This window comes from Myotis brandtii, unplaced genomic scaffold (genome assembly GCF_000412655.1).
Source record: "Myotis brandtii unplaced genomic scaffold, ASM41265v1 scaffold714, whole genome shotgun sequence".
NCBI lineage: Eukaryota > Metazoa > Chordata > Mammalia > Chiroptera > Vespertilionidae > Myotis > Myotis brandtii.
In genome coordinates this window covers 1119865-1139463 of record NW_005370809.1, presented here as the reverse complement: position 1 = coordinate 1139463, position 19599 = coordinate 1119865, and the positions used below count along the sequence as shown (strand labels likewise).

Here is a 19599-nt window from a genome sequence, read left to right as displayed (position 1 = left end):
AGGAGGTAAGACGGTGGAGTGGAGTGCACCTAGGCAGGGAGGGGCAGGGAGGGGCAGGGAGGGGCAGGGAGGGGCAGGACAGAATTTCATTGTACATGTACTGTTGGAATGTCTAACTACAATTCGCATGCATTTCTCCAGTGAGTGTAAAAGGAGTGATGAAATAAAACCTTTAGTCCAGCTGATGAACTTGAGCTCTTTTCCTCCATATAAGCTTGAGCCTGTTTGAGGTCTCTGTTATATTCCTTTGGTCTATTATTGAACCATTATAAGAACTTTTAAAAGTGCCTTTTAATTTTTTTTTTAACCTTTGAATCTATTTGGAATTAACTTTCTTTCATACTACTTTCCCACTTAATTTAAGTCTCATGTATGCATAATCTGAACTTGCATCAACCATCTATCTACTAAAAATTTAATATCTTTAAAACTATGATACTGAGTTATATTTCCTCTGTAGTGGGGACATACAGTGTTCTGGTCATTTTAGTTGATCTGGTGTCAAAATATACATAACATGTCAGAGATAACTTCTAGCTTTCAAATGTTAGAAATGCTATTAAAATTCACTGAAACCATGGAGAATGCACTCTCACCTTTCATAAGATAAGTATTTTAGGTTCCTATAGGACCCTACAGTCAGTATTTCCCCCTCTATTGAAACCATGCAGTACCCCAACATCTTCACTATTACAAAAAAGGGGCTCGAGCCCCCATGTCCCGTGGCCTGCTCTAATAGTCTAAGATTATCAAATTATCTTGCACAGAATTTAACTGGACTCCTAATTTTGGGGGTGACGAAATCTACCTCAAGCAATATATAAAAATTAACTTAAAATTTACTGAAGACCTAAAATCAGGGGTCCTCAAACTACGGCCCGCGGGCCACATGCAAATACAAATATTGTATTTGTTCCTGTTTTGTTTTTTTACTTCAAAATAAGATATGTGCAGTGTGCATAGGAATTTGTTCATAGTTTTGTTTTTTAAACTATAGTCCGGCCCTCCAATGGTCTGAGGGACAGTGAACTGGCCCCCTGTTTAAAAAGTTTGAGGACCCCTGCCTAAAATATAAGAGGTAAAACTATAAAACTCTTAGAAGGAAGCAGTCATATGTTTTCATAACAAAGGATTAGGCAAGGATCCTTAGATATGACACCTAAAGCATAAACAACAACAACTATAACCAAAACAGACAACTTGAAGTTCATCAAAATTAAAAAGTTTTGTGTCTCAAAGGATACTATCAAGAAAGTAAAAAGACAATCCACAGAACACAAGAAAATATTTACAAATTATATATCTGATCAGAATCTGGTATCCAGAATACAAAAAGAACTATTACAAATCAATAAAAAGCTAAAAAAACAATTTTAAAATATCAGAGACTTAAACCGACATTTCTCTAAAGAAGACATACCAATGGCCAATGAGCATATAAGATGCTGAATGCCATCAGCCATCAGGAAAATGCAAATCAAAACCACAATGAGATGCCAGTTACACCCACCAGATGGCTACAACCAAAAGGAGAGAGAATAATAAGTGTTGGCAAAGATGCAGAAATTGGGATCTTCACACACTGCTAGTGGCAATGTAAAACGAGGCACCCGCTTTGGAAAATAGGCCGACAGCCTTGCAAACATTTAAACTTAGAGCTACCACATGGCCCAGCAGTTCCAGTCCTAGATATACACCCAAGATAATAGAAAATGTATGGGCATATAACAGTGCTATTCATAATAGGAAAAAAGTAGAAACAACCCAAATGTCCATTGGCTAATGAATGGATAAACAACAGTGTATCATATAATGAAATATTTATGCAGCCATATAAAGAAATGTGTGCTGATTCATAAAGCAATATGAATAAACCTTGAAAACAGTATGCTAAGTCAAAGAGGCCAGTCACCGAGGGCTACATGATATGATTCCATTATATGGAATGTCCAGAACAGGCAACTCCAGAGAGAGAAAGTAGATGAGTGGTTGCCAGACGTTGGAGGGAGGAGAGTAGGGAGAGTGACTGCTAATGGGGAAGGGTTTCTTTTCGGAGCGATGGAATGCTTTGGAATTAGAGTGGTGATGGTTGCACAACTCTGTGAATAGACTAAAACCACTGAACTGCTCACTCTAATAAAAGGGTGAATTTCATGGTATGTAAATTATATGTCAATAAAATAAACAGAATATATCTAAGCCACTAAAGAATTGAAAAAAAAAAAGATCTTGCACAATATTTCTGAAAATAAGCCTGAATCTTTATATCCAATTGGCATACCTTGAATAACAGTTCCAACCCTGGCTGCCCAACAGCATCGCCCAGGGAACTTTTAAAAACACACAGATGCTTGGACCTCCTTCTCGGAGATTATGATTTAATTGGTCTGGGTGGGGCTCGGGGACTCGTGTTTTTCAAAAGTTCCCCAGCTGATGCTAACGCGCAGCCAGGATTGGGGACTGCTGCCTAGAATTTGAGCTTTCAAAAGAGTCCCTGGTGTTGACTTAGACATGTTATTTTATCCTTTCTCATAAACATGAGACAAACACAATGTTAAATGGCTCGCCGTTTCTGGTTGTCAGAACTGGGCTTTTATTTTATTGTCTCTTCCACATTTTTATTCTTTAAAGACCAGCAGGTTGCCATTTTATACACAGAGAATCAAGTCTGCAATGGCCAAGACACATACTCAGGTCGCCATAGTGAGTTGGGGTGAGGATCAAGTTACAATGTAGCCCTTGGGAACCTAAGGCACTTCTTTTTCTAGTTACTCCAGCTGGACCACTGGGAAGATCCACACAGCACGAGTGGGGGACAGGCAGCACCCACAGGGGCTCAACGGGCAGAAAGGCCGGAGGGAGCCTCCGTCTGGGAAAAACTGCAGACTCTCAAGCCCACGATCGTCACCTTCCAATCTGGCAAAATGGAACCATTCCGCTACCTCCCCCCGCCTCCCAAATAACAAATCTGTCCTCCTCCCAGAGCTGGGAAGCCGCGGTTGATTTCACCTCCTCATCTCAGGTGAGCCACCTCCAAAGTGCTCACTCACCTGGGACCCTGCTTGTCCGATTTTCACGACTTTCCGCGAAGCTGGTGAAACCCACATCGGGTCTGCATTAGGATCCACATGCGTCGCGGAGCCCCAAAGCTGTTTCCAATTGGCAAAGTCATGGCCAGTGCGTGTTGTTCATTAGTGTATTTGTGGGAGGCTGCGGGAGCCCCAACCCAGCCGCTGCCCGTGGGAAACTTCTCCCCAGATCAGAGGGCCCACCAGGCCCCGAGGACCAGAAACGAGGGAGCTGCCCACCCCTCTCCCTGCTCCTGCTCGGACTCCTTCCTGCACTTGAGAGGAACACACACAGACAGCCCTTGTCTGGGTTCTGGTGGCTGCGTCATCTCCCACAGATTTCCTATGCGGGTCCCTGGCCCCTCAATCCCACTTTCTCTCTCACGCGGCTGTTTTATAGGTTGAATTCTAATCTGGGTTCCTTCACAAAGTCGCCTTTGACTAAAAGCTAATAAAACCCCAAACGAGAAATTCAGGAGGCGTGGAGATGCCACGTGACTGTAACCTAAGGTTGCTGGTCAACTTGAGTTGGGTTTCACGCTCGTATACCATCTGGGGGCTTCAGTCCCACCCGCCTGCGTGGCAATAAAGAAGGTCTTTGTCTGTCCTCACACGGAACATGCGGCTGAAGCTCTTGGGGGAGCCTTGCCGGAAGCCTTACTCTAAGGCAGTGATGGCGAACCTATGACACGCTTGTCAGAGGTGACACGCGAACTCATTTTTTTTGGTTGATTTTTCTTTGTTAAATGGCATTTAAATATATAAAATAAATATCAAAAATATAAGTCTTTGTTTTACTATGGTTGCAAATATCAAAAAATTTCTATATGTGACACAGCACCAGAGTTAAGTTAGGGTTTTTCAAAATGCTGACACGCCGAGCTCAAAAGGTTTGCCATCACTGGTCTAGAACCACTGCATGCCAGGCGCTGGGCAGAGGTGCCCAGCTCTGCTCACCAAAGTAGCCGCCTCCACAGGAGCGGAACTGCCCGGCCACAGGCGGGCTCCTCACACCTGCTCTGCGTCACACCTGCACCTGAGCTCCGCCCTGCACCGCCAGGAGCTGCTCCAGCTCTCAGAGGAGGAAGCCTTTCTGTCCACGAGCATCCAGATCCTGAGACATAAACACCGGACAAATCAATGAGAAGAACAAGGGTGCTGTGCTGGGTCCTGAAACCCATGGCCATGGTAGAGATCTGTGTTATATCAGCCTCATCATCGGGCAATTTATTTCTGAATTTTGTTTTTAATTGCAGAGAACTGAGAAAATTTTGATTTCCACAGATAAGTGGTAGTGAATGTTAAAGGCTTTTTTTTTTTCTTTATCTTTACCTGAGGATATCTATTCCTGCTTTTTATTTTCAGAGAGTGGAAGAGAGGGAGGGAGGAGGGGGAAAGAGAGAGAGAGAGATTGAGAGATTGGTTGTCTCCCGCATGCACCCCCAACCACGGGTGGGGATCAAACCTACAACCCAGCTATGTGCCCTTGACCAGGAATCGAACCCATAACCCTTTGGTGCATAGGCCAACCCTCCAACCACCAAGCAACACTGGCCAGGGCTAGGAGACTACCCTTTTATCTTAGGATGGTCTTTACTTAAAGTGGTGTTTCTTGCTTTTCTTTCAGTATTGCCCCCCTCTCCCCAACCTACCCACAGGAGCCTTGGTCGACATTTTTGCCTAAATCTGCTCTCCCCCTTCCATTAAATCTTAATGCCACAGGTATCCTGTGTATATGTGTCTACCTATTGACCCCTTAGAGGGCCATAAACCACTCTCATAGCTAGAACTTTTTCCCCCCTTGGGGGCAATACCAGTCCAGTTGAGAATGCATGAGAGCAATGGATATAAAAAATTTTTGTTTCCCCCTAGCTGGTTTGGCTCAGTGGATAGAGCGTCGGCCTGCAAGACCAAAGAGTCCCGGGTTCTATTCCAGTCAAGGCTCCTCTCTGGCCCAGGCCCTGGTCCCAGTTGGGGCGTGTGCAGGAGGCAACCAATCGATGTGTTTCTCTCACACTAATATTTCTCTCTGTCTTTCCCTCTTAAAATCAATGGAAAAATATCCTCAGGTGAGGATTAAAAAAAGGAAAGAAAATTTTTGTTTCAAAGCAGAATCATTAAAATAATACTAGAAACGACAATGAAAAACTCTTAGGTGATAATTATTTCCCAGACACCTTTCTAAGCATTTTACCTGTATTTACTCACCAAGCCTCCTGGTACCATTATTATCCTCATTTAATAGATAAAGAAAATGAGGCACAGAGAGGCTAGGTGACCTGACCAAGTCCACGCCGGGGGCACATGGCAAAGCTGGGAGTCAGGCCCAGGAGCCCACCCTGAACCACTAGGCACACCACCTTCCCATGCTACTGAGCGGCTGCTCACTCCTTATCACAAACATATAAACCAAGTGAGATGCATCCAAAACTCGCAACCAGCCTGAAACCACCCATCGTAACACAGCTCCACAGAGCGACAAATTAGCAAACTGGCCACTGAGCCGTGAACACGGCCCAAGCCAGGCCGGCAGGGGCAGGCATGAGCATCTGGATAATGGCATGAGGGACTACGCCCGCCTGAGTATTTAGCAAAACTGGTGCTCAGCTGCAAGCTTCCTAACCAAAACCACATTTACAAGGCATTCCAACACAGACAGAAAGTGGCCGGGGACTTACTCACCCCCCCTCCCCCATGGGAGCCACCCTGGCAGCTCCAGTGAGTGCACCGGTGGTCCCCAGTATGTTGAAATGCAGGATATCTAATCAGACGTGTTTTATTTTGGTTGCACATTTTTACACGGTGAAAACAGAATTTTAAAAAATAAAGTCCAACATTTGAGAATCCAACAGTAGAGAATCACCCCATGACCTTCCCGGCTCTCCGGGCTGACTGAGGGTGCTGCTCCCCCCGCTGAGACAGCCTCCGCCCAGCCTCCTGCAGGGCCCCAGCACCCAGCTCCTGCTGCGCCCCACCCCTGCCCCCTGACCTTCCAGTCCATTCCCTCAGCCGCACTCTCGCCTCCCACCAAAGACCCGGGCAGCACTCGCTCTTCAGCTCCCTGGGTGGTTCTGAGGTGCAATGGGCTCGAGGCTACGCTTAGTCCTGCTGTCGTCTCCATTGCAGAAGGTAACCCCAACTCTGAGCCGGATCCTGTCCAGCCTGCCCAAGCCCCTTATGTGCACCTGAAAAAGATGACACTCCCAGCCTGTTCCTTCTCCCCAACACTCAGAGAGAGCGCTCCTCACTTTCCGCTTGTCTAGGCGCCCTGTTCATTGTTAGTTTCTTCCCATTCATCACCCATTTACTGAATGCCTACTATGTGCCAGCAACTGGGGAGTCAAAGCAGATTAAACATAAACACGTGCTGTTTCTAAGAATAGGGGGCCCAATTTGGGGGTGGGGCGGGGGAGTGAAAACCACCTGAGTAAGGAGTGCGGCTAACAACGTTCTAGGCAGAGCGAACCCTAAGCAGGCGACTCAGAGACGGTGGAGTCTGGGCCACCAGAAAGCAGGCCACTGAGGTAGAGCAGGGAGTGGGGCCCCTCCTTGGAGGGGCTTGCTTCTTCCCCGCCCCGCCCAGGGGTCACTGCAGGCAGGGGTAAGGGCTGAGAGGTGAGAACGACTCACTCACCGTGACTTGGTTTCCCATCTGTAAATCGGGAGTAATCGTGACCCCTCCCCAGATGGGGGTGGGCATTAAATGCAGCTGACCTCCACACGCAGTGTCCCTGACTGGCCTCTGCACTGCGCACGACCGTCAGAGCTCCCCCGGTGATTCTAGTGCACCGCTGAGGCGACGCCACTGCCGAGAACATGCAGAGCACGGCACAGGGGCATGCTCAAAACACGGGGGGTGGGGGAGCTGTTGCCATGAGTGGTGTCTCCAGTTCCTCTCCAACCTGTCTTTGAAAATGCTCAAGCTGCCAGTATGACAAAACTATAAAAACTGCTTAACAGCCAAATTCATAGATACAAAGGAGAAAGGGAGTTGTGAGAGGGAGAGATGGGGAGTTATTATTTAATGCATACAGACTTTTCGTTTGGAAAGGTCAAGGCCTGGATATGGATGGTGGTGATGGTCGACGTATGGGCCAGGAGGTCACGGTTCGATTTCCAGTCAGGGCACAAGCCCAGGTTGTGGGCCCGATCCCCAGTGTGGGGTGTGCAGGAGGCAGCCGATTAATGATTCTCTCTCATCATTGATGTTCCTCTCTGAAATCAATAAAAATTTATTAAAAAAAAAAAAGAATGGTTAAGATGGTAAATTGCATGTTGTGTCTATTTTACCACAATTAAAAAAAAAACAAAAACACCTGTTTACTTATATTCAAAATGTCTTTCAGTCTCCACAGAAAATGGGCATACCTCGGAGATAGTGCACATTTGGTCCCAGCTACCGCAATATTCTGCAATAAAGAGAGCGGTAATCTTTTTGCTGATGGAAGGTCTTGCCTTCAATTTGTAAAAACCACCACATCTGTGAAGCACAATAAAGCAAAGAGCAACAAGAGGTGCGCCTGTAGAAGGAACAATGCTAACTTGAAAAATAATTAAAAGAATACATTTACACTCTCCCATCTCTAAGAATCAATCCAACCGAAATGCCACATCTGTGTAAAGATGTATGTATAAGTATGTTCATTGGGGCATGTTGAAATGGGACAAAAAGAATAAAGTTCATTACTAGGGAAGTGATTAAAAACCAAGTCTTGGCAGTGCTCTGCAACCATGAAGAGCATGAGACAGTCGTCTCTGCAGACACTGCCGGCTCAAAGGAGTAACATCCTATCCAGGGAGAACTCGGCCCTGGGGCATCTGAACTCCATTCCCATATTAAGGAATCCGCGCCCCCTCTGAGTCCTGGTGGGAGGCAGGGTCCACCTCCCACTCGGAAGCTGCAAATGCCAGCAACATCAACAGTGGCAGCACCCTCGCCATTCCGGTTTTGTGGCATAATTGTGGCCAGGGTCTGGGCTGCTGCCTAGTTCCCACAGTCTAACTCCGCGGCCTTCCCAGGGAGTCTGGGAACCACCCTGTGTGTGTCCCTTAAAGGAATTCCTTTTCTGCTGCTATCAGTCAGTTGACATCTATTGCTTTACAACTAAGAACCCCACTGATAAAGATATTCAGATGAGGACCCCGGCTTTTAAAAAAAGAAAACAGGCCCTTATAAGTCAACAGATAATGACAGCAAACATTTCTTGAGCACCTACTATGTGCGGACACTGTTTTAAGCTCCTTTCATGGACCGACGCAGTTAGTCTTCCCACCCCTCCTGGGTCTGCAGTGTCCTTCTCACTTTACAGATGAGAAGATGGACACATAGGAAAGGATTCAGAAACTTGCTGGCAGGTAGTGGAAGCGGTTCATGAACCCAAGAAGCCTGGCTCTAGAGCCACAATCCCAGCTACTGGTATATGCAAATAGGACAGTGCAAACACTTGGAAAAAGGACGTAGGTGGGGGCTGGGGGATGGTTCTCAAATACTGGGGGGTGGGGCTGAAGGAAGCCTCTGATGTGTTTCTTCTGTTTGGTTTTAAAATTTTGCTACAAGAACTATTCATGTGCTGCTTTCAGATAGAGCAGTGTTTTTGTAAGATTAAACCTGAACCAGGGCGCTTGTAAACAAAAGCCCCTTGCAACTGAGACTCCACTACGCCTGCCCTGGCTTCCTGCTGCCACCCCAACCCCTGAAAGACCGAGGGTTCAGCTCCATCTCATGCCTGGGTCTCCTCCTGGTTCTCCTGTGATAATCCACCCTGGGGTGTCTACTGTGCTGCAGCACACAGCTGGGTGTGGACACCACAGACACCATTCACCCTGGGCTCAAAGGCCTTGAAGCACCATGTGGTCCTGCTCATCCTCATAGGCTCTTCCCATCCATCCATCCATCCATCCATCCGCCTTGATCAATTCTCCTACAATTTTCACTCTCCAAGGCCCAAATTAGAGCTATTTCTCCTGGCAGCCATGGTTTCTCTTCTCCACCCACATCATTTCCTGAGCACAACCCCTCCTTTGCTGGTGGAAAGGTACCATGTGAGGGGCCTTTTCTCCTCAGTTTATTTACTCTCTTCCCTTTTACTCAGATGGTCTTTATTCCCCGGGGCCATTCCTGGGCTCCTCAAACCCCCTCCCCCCTTTCTTTTCACACAACCCCCCGCCCCCACCACAACAAGGGCAAGTCTTTCTAGAAACAGTGCCTTGGTTACTAGTTTATTCTGCAATAACCCTGACAACCAAGTGCTACGTTTTCACGAGCCCTAGCCACATGAGGATTTTTAAAAATCTTATTTCAAAATAATTTCAGACCTACAAAAAAGGTGCAAGAATAGTAAAATGAACTCCCTCCACCGAAGTATCTCAAACGTTAACATTTAGTTTGCTTTCACCTTCTCTCCCTCCAGTTTCTTTTTTCTGAACCATTTGAGACTAAGTTGCACTCCCTTTACCTCTAAATGCTTCAGTGCGCATTTCCTTAAAAAGGCATTCTCTTACATGACCAGTTTAATTACCTGACCAGGAAATGAACATTGATATAATAATATCGTCCAATCGACAGACTTTATTCAAATGTTCCCAATGGTGCAGGATCCAATCCAGGCTGAACACTGATTAGATTGAATCTGCCAGCTTCTACACATGTCTGAAACCTCTGATCCCAAGTGTGCAAAGAATTCCTGGATAGAGAACTGCCCCATCCATCCAGAGCGACAAGACACTTTCCTCTCTGGGCTCCCTGCTCCATCACCCCTGAGGATAAAAGGACCGAGTCGCTGACTGCTCTATACATGAAAGGGGATCAGCCACCTTCAGCTTCCCCCAGGTATCGTCACACTCACTCAACTGGAAACAGAGAAGCTCATTTTACTGCATGATTACCGGGTGTCAGAACGCGACATGTTCTACATGCATCATCATCTCACTGAAGCCCCACGGGTTCCACTGTTACCCCACTTTGCAGATGAAGAAACTGAGTCAGTAGGGGCTGAGCAATTTGCTCCAGGTCTCTCCAATGCTTAAACTCAGGATTAGAAATGAGGGTAGAAAACACACCTTGTCATTCACAGTCCAGCCAATCTTCTCTGGGCTGAAATAAGGCCCCTAGATCAGAGGGAAGCAGAAGCTCCAACAGAGACCACAGAGGCCACAGCGTCCACCAGGCACAGGGCCCACGGCTCCCTGACCCTGGCCACACTGGCCACATGCAGCGGTCACCTCGATAGAGGAGAAGTGGGTTCTGCAACCACAGTGGAAGCAGAACGACACGGAGTTCCATGCTGCAGAATGCTTTCTCCTGTGGCCGGAGAATGAATGGTTGTCCCCGCCCTAAGAAGAGCTTTCTTCCTGAGGAGCTGAATGTGAGACCAGGCAGAGAACTGGCCACAGTCAAGGAAGAAACCAACTTCTAATGCACTAAATCAGCGGTTCTCAACCCGTGGGCCGCCAACCTGTGGGCCGCGACCCCTTTGGGGGTCAAACGACCCTTTCACAGGGGTTGCCTAAGACCATCGGAAAACACATATATAAACAGTGGTTCTCAACCTTCCTAATGCCTCGACCCTTTAATACAGTTCTTCATGTTGTGGTGACCCCCAACCATAAAATTATTTTCGTTGCTACTTCATAACTGTAATTTTGCTACTGTTATGAATCGTAATGTAAATCGTAATCTGATATGCAGGATGTATTTTCATTGTTACAAACTGAACATGATTAAAGCATAGTGATTAATCACAAAAACAATATGTAATTATGTATGTGTTTTCCGATGGTCTTAGACGACCCCTGTGAAAGGGTTGTTCGACCCCCAAAGGGGTCGCGACCCACAGGTTGGCAGCCCACAGGTTGAGAACCGCTGCACTAAATCAAGAGCACTGAGCGCACACCATGTGCCAAGTGCTGACTGACCCTCGGCGGGGTGACATCCCATCTCACCGCTGTGTTCCGTGACCAGCCCTGGGCCAAGCTGACTCCAGACCAGGTCTGTGTGACCTTACGTAGCACCCGTACCTTACAGGAGCAGCTGTCGGGGCAGGAGGCTTTGAAGCCAGTGTCAGGTTAAGGAGATCCACCTCCCTCCGTTAGCCACGGAGCAAATCAACTCCTGCCTCGAGAGGGAAGGCCATGCATTTGTCCCACCTCCCCAGGTGCTTGCCGTCTGTCCTCAGCACAGATGCCGCACTCCGGCTGCTGGCAGTTTGCAGACGGCTTCTATGTTTCCCCAACTAAACTGTGAGGTTCTCAAAGACTTAAGCTGTCTAACTTTCTGAGTGCCGTGGCCCTAATAAAGGTGTGTTTCCTTTTCTTCCCTTTTTCTTAACCCTTAAAACTGAGGTAGAAATGATAACACCTTGGTTCACTCCACCGGAGTAATGTTTGCCGAAGCCCTCACCTTAGACACTTGGAGCTTGAGCCCTTCTCTCCACTGAAGCTCTGCCACTGACCTTGGGAGCCTCAGTTATTCCACTTGTAAATGGGAATAATAACCTTCCCTTCCTTAATGTGCTGGAAGCCCGTGTACAGCACACGTGTACATCTTTTCCTCATATCGTTGTAGAGTGTGTGTACACAACAGCTTAATGGCTTAAGTCAAAGCACTTCGCCCAGGAAGTTCCCCACAAACGAAAGATTCCACTGTTTCTTCTGCTAGTACCGTGACTGCCGCCGTGAGGTCATCAAACACAAGGCCCCTTTGGCCCTTGGGCCTGGCTTCTCATTCCCCGTTCTCGGCATGGTCCACGGGTCCCTGTGCACAGTGGGGACACAGCCAGAGCTGAGAGCCAGAGGTTTTGAGGGTACTGGCTGCCAAATGGCACAAGCTACTGGGAGTTAAGACCCTGTCCCCAAATCCACACCCACCACCACGTGGTTCCCAGTCGGCCCAGGGCACTGCCCCTTCCTGCAAACGGGAGGCCGGGCTCTGCAGAGGTCTCGGGCCCTCCCCATAGAGCCTTCCAAACTCCAGATGCAGGCCCCTGGCTGGCAGAAGACCTCCTCTATGGCCACTTCCCACCTTGAAAACATCCTCTGTCCTTTCAGGGTCAAATCTACTGTCCTCCCAAACTTCTTTCAGGAGGCTGCCCAAGCACTCCGAGAGGCCCACTCCCAGGAGCCGGCTACACTGCAGCCTCTTCAAAGGACAGTAAAGGAAAACAGCGCACCCCGGGCCTAACGGGGCGGAGCACCGACCGAGTTCACTCCATCAGCAGCACTTATTGAGTGCCTCTGGTATGCAGGACTGTGAAGATAAAAGAGACAAGATCCCTGGTCTTAAGCAGGGGATCAGCTGGGTGGGACACAGAGATAAAAGCTGAAGGTCAGAGTCAAAGATAAGCTGGTGCAGGCCCCAGCTCGCACATGCCTTCCCTCCCTGCCAGAGCCCCCAAGTGCACAGAAGGAATGAGTCCCCAATTTTGGTCCAAGTCACCCCTCGGGACGCACTCCTGGGCCCCAGGCTCCGCCGAACAATCGGGGGCTCCCGGAGGCAGGCCGAGCGGGCACATTCTCATGTGCAGCGCCCCTCTCAGCTCTTGTGTCCAGGCGGCCGGGGTCTCCGAGGCGCATGAATGCCCCTGAATGGGCCCATTCAAGCTGATGGACAGGAGCTGAAAGCTTCGCACACACAAAAGCCACCGGGCAGCCGGGGGCTGCAGCCGGGTTTGCCCACGGGAAGGAGGCTGTCCCGCCACAAAGGGTGGCGTGAAGACTTCTCTGCGGACTCAGTGGCATCCTCTGGGTGCCCACTGCACAGCACCCCATCCCCAAAGCGGGTAGCAGCACACACCGTGGCACTGCATGTAGAAGGCTGAGAGGGCCAGAGGCAGTGAACGTCTGACAAACAACATACGAGGAGCATACCCTTTTCTTGAATAGCAAGATGGGGCTCTGGGCCAAGGCGCTGATGGGTGCCTCCGGGTGCCTATCTTGGACGTGATTAGGGCTGCATTCCTGACACCCGTGGTGACCTCTAAGGACTCCGACTGACCCGAGATTGTTTAACGTGTCACCAAGAAAAATGATCTCGAAAGGACACGGCCAATATTTAAATGAGGAGTGGAGAGGCACGGTCCCATTCTTATGTCACTCACTTGGTGTTTTCCAGGAAAATAACAAATCTCTCTGAAACGCCATTTGCATTTTTAAACAGAACCAGGAAGGGAAGAAGCACCCACCTGGAATTGCTTTAATTGCTCCAAGGGGAGGGCAGGCTCTGCCGGGCAGGGGAGCCGACGTCTGTTTACACTGTTGCACACAAATATTTTACACTCACAGTCAGGTGGCGACTCTGGAACGCATGCGTCTCCGCTCCGAGATCACATTACTTTAGAAACAACCCCCCAAAAAGATAATTAAAGATAGTTCCTCCTCATAATGCAATACTATAATGAGCAATTAAAGTTAAATTAGTTTGTCATAATAAAAAAGATGGATTACGTCCCTGGCTTCCCAACCCAGAGTGAGGAATTCATGGGGAGAGGTCTGTGACTGCGTGGCGGTTTTCCTTCGAAATGTGAAGTGTTCTGACCAATTCTGTGAGCAGAACGGGGTATCGTGGAGGTAGAGATGGACCCTGGCAGAACTGGGAGTTTTGTTTATGTTTATTTTACTTTTAAATACTGGGACAATTTAAACACAGTAAAAAGGACAGAAACACATAAACATCAATAAATTCATCATCCCAAATTCACAAATGTTAACTTTTTGTCATATCTGTTTCAGGTCCTGTTCTTTTTAAAGAAAACGTTACGGAACAAGAAGAAGCCTTATACGGAGGCAACCACATGTCCATATTTTCATAGGTGTTTTTTTTGGTTGTTGTTAATCCTCACCTGAGGATATTTTTTCCATTGATTTTTTTAGGGAGAGTGGAAGGGAGAGGGAAAAACAGAGAGAAACATCGATGTGAGACACATCAATTGGTTGCTTCCTGCACACACGGTGGGAGTGGCGGGTGGGGGGTCTAGCCAGTAGCCCAGGTACGTGCCCTTGACTAAAATCAAACCTTCGACTCTTCAGTTTGCGGGCCGCCGCTCTAACCACTGAGAGAACCGCTAGGGCTATAGGTCTGCTATTATGGATGGAGCATAAACAGACTATAATACTGTTTGGTGCTTTTTAAGCTTTTTCTTTTTTTGAAATACAGTGGGGCCTTGACTTACGAGTTTAATTCGTTCCGAGACCGAGCTCGTTAAGGAGCTCATTAACTCAAATTACTCTGTCAACTCAATGCAAAAAATCGGCGGAGAGACAGCTGGTATCTCAAAAAACTTGTTAGTCGGGACACTCGTAAGTCAAGGCCCCACTGTAATTAGATTCACAGAAAACTGAAAAGAAATGTACAGAGGTGCCATGAAGCCTTCACCCAGCTTCCTCCAGTGTTAATGTTTTTCATTTCTATCAGAAACCAGGATACGTACATTGGCACAACCCACAGAGTTTATTCAGATTTTACCAGTTTTATAAGCATTCCTGCGTGTGTGTGCACGCACGTGTCTATGCAATTTCACCACATGTGTTACTACTACAATCAAGATACTAACCTGCCCTCTCCCCACCAAGCTCCCGCATGCTACCCCTCTATAGAGACACCAATCCCTAACCCCTGGCAACCACTAATTTGTTTCCCGCCTCTACAATTTTATTATTTCAAGAATATCATGTAAGTGCAATATGTAACTGCTGGCTTTCCTACTCAGCATGATCTCCTTGAGGCTCATTCATGTGGTTACCTGTACTGATAATATGTTCCTTTTTTACTCCTGAGTAGCATTCCAGGCTATGGATGTACCGCCGCTTATTCAACCACTCACCGCTGAACGACATCCCGGTAGTTTCTGGTTTGTGGCTATTTTGAATAACAGTGCTATGAACATTCACCTAGAAGTTTCTTTGTGAATTCACATAAAGAGCCCTGAGCAGGGATCAGAGCCTTGGCCCACTCCCCAGAGGGTCATGGGTTCAATTCCCGGTCAAAGGCATGTGTGCAAGGCAATCAGGCAACCAGTCGCTGTGTCTCTCTCCCATCGTTGTTTCTCTCTCTCTCTCTCTCTCTCTCTCTTCTACTCTCTCTGAAAAACCAATGGAAAAACCCCCTCCCTCCCTCCCTCCCTCCCTCCCCTTCACTCTCTCTGAAAAAGCAAAAGCAATGGAAAAAATACCCCAGGTCAAGATTTTTTTAAAAAGAGAGAAAAGTGGTAAAAGAGCCCAAATAATTTTGAAATACAAAGGAACCTCTCTTTCCCATGTTAAGGATTACTATATAGCTATAGTAATTCTGACAGCATGATATTGGTAGGGGAATAAATAACATGTAGATCAAATGATACTGGACCAATTAAACATCCTTAACAAAAACGATCAACCTCAACTTCACACCTTATACAACAAGTAGGTCAAAATGAATGTAAAACATAAAACTTTAAGAAAAAAACATAGGACACATGGAGTGATCTGGTTTCTATAATTCCCAGAACACCAGGAAGAGCCCTTTACCACATCTCCTCCTCTGCTCTGTCCCTGATGACTAAATTCCACTATCAGACAACCATACCTTTGGCTTAGGGTCTCATCCAGAAAGTTCCTTTGGGAGAGATAAAATATGAGCTGTCAATCTTGGGGTGAATCAGAGTATTAAGTCCTCTCCAGCTGATAGCTGAGAGGAGGCAAGTGGAATGAAAAAATGTACTAAGCACTTGGAGAACAGAGGAGGGTGAAAAGGAGTAAGAGGAAAGATATCATGTTCTGACAAGTTCCACCTACTTGATAATGTCAAGGTCAGTTCTTTCAAAACCTCTAACTGGTTCAGGATCATTGGTGGTGCAGGTGGTGATGGGGTTTCACCAACCTACGCCCACCCAGCCTGAGCAGACAGTCACACCAATTCCCATGCAAAGAAAAGGAGTGTGTACAGGCATAAGAGAATGGGGGGGCTGTTGATGCATCCCCATTAGTATCCAGCTCAAAAGAAAGAGCTTGCATTCCAAACAGGCTAACACTATGCAAGATATATTTATTACCTATCTAGCATTTTCCTTCCTGGCTTTATTATCTCTTTTATGTAGATGTTTTATGGAACTACTTAGACAAATGCCTTGAGACTCGCTTTTAACTCTGTGTGCAGCATGGTTGAGGAATGGAGTATTCCAGGTACAGAAATATTGGGCATATTACCATCTTCCAAAGAATCAAAAACAACCAAGGGGTTTTAACCCTGAAGCTCTACAGAAATAAATTCTTCATCTACGCTAAACTAACTTAAATTGTCGTCACATAATCTGAGGAATAAGCATCATGGAAACAACCGGAATGGAAAACTTAAACACAGGACGTGCGGTCCCAGTTGTATCTGTGCTTGCTTTTCTCACCCACAGTGGGAAGTGTTCAGAGAGGAGGCATCAGGTCTCCACAGCGCCCCCTAAGGGGGAGGAGGAGCCACAGCAGCTCAGCGCCCGCAGCTCAGAGCCTGCCCTCAGCTTTTCCTTGTTACTTTTTTGATTGATTGACTGACTGCCGCAGCTCAGAGCCTGCCCTCAGCTTTTCCTTGTTACGTTTTTGATTGATTGACTGATTGACTGGAGAGAGAGAGAGAGAGAAACATTGATTTTTTTGGCCCACTTACTTATACACTCATTGGTTGTTTCTTGTATGTGCCCTGACCAGAGATGGAACCCACAGCCTTGGCATACGGGGGACAATGCGCTAACTAGCCGGCCAGGGCTCCACGTTTCGATGGGCCCGAAAACACTTCTCTCCTGACTGGGAGCTCACCCTTTACCTCCTGGCCAGGCTGCTCAGAGTTAAAATGGGGCAGCAGAACATACAAACAGAGCAGGAGGCAGCGCCTCAACCAACCTGGACCACAAGGACAACGAGGGCCCGCCCAGTTCTGACCACCTCCCTTGGGACCAGCTAGTCACAAAAACCTGCCGCAGCCTTAGTCCAGGGCGACAGCGCAGGCCGAGACAGTCCTTCTCTCCCGCGAGGCAGCCTCCCGAGAAAATTCAAAAGCACAGACAGAACCGTCCACACTGAGCCACGTGAGAGGCTGAGGTGCCCTGGCTGCCAAGGTGAGTGTGCGGGCACGAACCTCTGACTCCTGCTTGGGACTGGCCTTTCCACGCCTCAGTTGCCTCCTCTGTAAAATTCAGTGACGAACCCCCGAATCCACCTGCGGGCGTGGCCGAGCGGGCCCTCGGTACAGGCCATTGTTACGATTCCAGTTCACGCTCCTAGTGCACATTTGCCTAACGCTGACCTCCCGATTGCCCCTGCGCAGGCGGTCGCATTAAGTAAGGAACGTGGATTCTGCGTCCAGAGCTAGGAAAGATCCTGTTCGCTGGAATGAGCTCCAGATGTGGAGTCTGAAAACAGACAGGGCCGAACCTGTCACTCAGCTTCACTGTGACACCGTGGGGCAGGGCCCTGACCTCGAGGAGACGCGAGGAGTCTTTGCCTTACAGGGGTGCTGAGAGGGTCAGAAGGGAGGACTCCCGTGAGAGCCCAGCACAGCTGGCTGTAACAGGAGCTCAGGGCCCGATCGAAGAGGGAAGGCCCGGCTTCCTGACACGGGCAGGCCGGGTAGAATAGCACAGGAGTGGGCGCTCACTCAGAGGAAAGCAGTCCCTGAGCCTGCCCTGCCCCATTCCACCCATCTGCCAGGGCCAGAAACATGAACAGGACGGCCCTCAGCCCAGGCAGAGCAGCAGCTACCGGGAGAGGCCCTGTCCTTACCACCTCCTCGAAGCTGCAGCCGCAGGGAGGCCTCTTCGTAGTCGCCGTTGCGCGGATGCCAGAACTACCACGGGCTCAACATTGCAGGACCCTTCTCCTGCAAGCCGGCTCTTAAATTCATCCCTCGTCCCACTCACTCTCCTCCAACACCCCGTCTCGGCACATCCCCCCCAAACTTCCAGAACCACCTCCAGGTCCCCTTCACCCTGGAAGACCCCACAGTCCTCAGCCAGACTCCACTTTCCAGAGTGCTGCCTCTGCCAGGCCTGGCCCAGCCCCCATCCTGGCTGCCAAGACCTTACTCAGGTCATTCCTCTGGCCTCTCCACTGTGCCCACCGCCAGTGCCTTTCAAATAACTTCCCCTCTCCTTTTATGATCTACAGCTATGTTAACGTACAATTGACATGTAACACTGGCTAAGTTTGAGGTGTACGATCGGAAGCCTGATGCACGTATATTTTATGAACCCCTCCCCTCCTCCTGTCCACCCAGGTCCTGCCTGGCTTTCCCAGCGTGGCTGAAGACCTGCTCCACATGAAAGGTCCTTCCTGACTTCTAGTGCACACAGACACTTCGTTTCTCCTAGTCCAACCTCTCTCCCAAAGACAATGCCTCAACATGGAATCGGCCAAACTCCAGGCGACCAGGCCTGGGACCTGTGCAAGGCAGGGCACTGTGCCTTCCGAATGTAACGATGGTTCAAAAGTTCTCCTTCCACACCCCAAGTCCCAGATCCACCTCACTCCCTCCAACAATGTCCCCCCACCCAGAATCACACATCACCTCGACCCTCTTCCCACAACCACAGCCCAACTCTGCAAAGGTCATGATGGCGGAGACGGCCCACCTACCCTCCCTCTCCTCCAGGCCGGCCTCCCACAGGCCACCCGCCATCGTCACTATCGTGTGTTTGTCTGCAGTTCCCAGAGCTGGGCCTGATGCTCCAGGAGTGGGCCGAGCAGAACACAGTTGCCGGGGCTACCCTCTACCTGGAGCCGGGCTCTATAGTTGGACAGCTGGCGGATACATTTGCAGTCCTCACACAGCCCTCACTGATTGTATTTGGGTTGCTTTGGACTCTATGACTAGATAAGTTAATTGAAAATGGCCTTGGAACGTGATCTCTTGCAGCTTCTGGAGTGAAGACAGATAAGTACCTGCTGACTGACCCACCGATTTTGCCCCCAAGTCAGTCCTGAACTATATGACATGCCTAGTCACGTGGCTACAATTCTGACGGAAAAACACCCCCTGCCCTACATAAGCAAGCAGGGTTATCCAGCAACCAAGATGAAGAAAGACACCAGAAGGAGCTTGGAACACTCACAACGAAGTCCATCCTGCACAACAACCACCTGACCAGTGTTGGCAGAGTTCTTCCTAGGCCGAGAGACAAGGGTGGGACAGGAGGTGCCAGGGAGCACCCATCGCAGGAACCTGCGTCTCAAATGACTTGCACCTGTACTAGGGGGACAAGTGAGAAATTGAGCCCCACTAAGGTTCTGCCTTCTTGAAAGGCATAAGTAGATGCAAAACCTAGTTGACTTTCTCCACACATTTGAAATCTAGTATTTCAGGCAGAAATCAGGGGCAAACAGGACCTGTGCTGCGCCCCCCCCCCCTTTTTAAATCCTCACTTGAGGGTATTTTTCCCACTGATTTTTAGACAGAGGAAGAAAAGGAGGAGGGGGTGGGGGAGGCGAGGGGGAGGGGAAGGAAGAGAGAAAGAGAGGAGGGGGCTGCCTCCCGCTCACACCCCAACCAGGGGTAAGGTACATGCCCTTGGCTGGGAAC

General features: G+C 48.6%; 1 protein-coding gene across 1 annotated transcript in view; it reads right to left on the bottom strand.

The window, feature by feature from the left end:
• The window catches only part of TCF7L1 (transcription factor 7-like 1 (T-cell specific, HMG-box)), a 110834-nt gene extending 93489 nt beyond the window's left edge, over window positions 1-17345 (bottom strand). The window contains exon 1 of the mRNA XM_014530091.1: window positions 17329-17345. The gene's annotated coding sequence lies outside the window, so the exon portion shown is untranslated. The remainder of the gene's footprint in view (window positions 1-17328) is intronic.
• Window positions 17346-19599: the final 2254 nt, after the last annotated feature.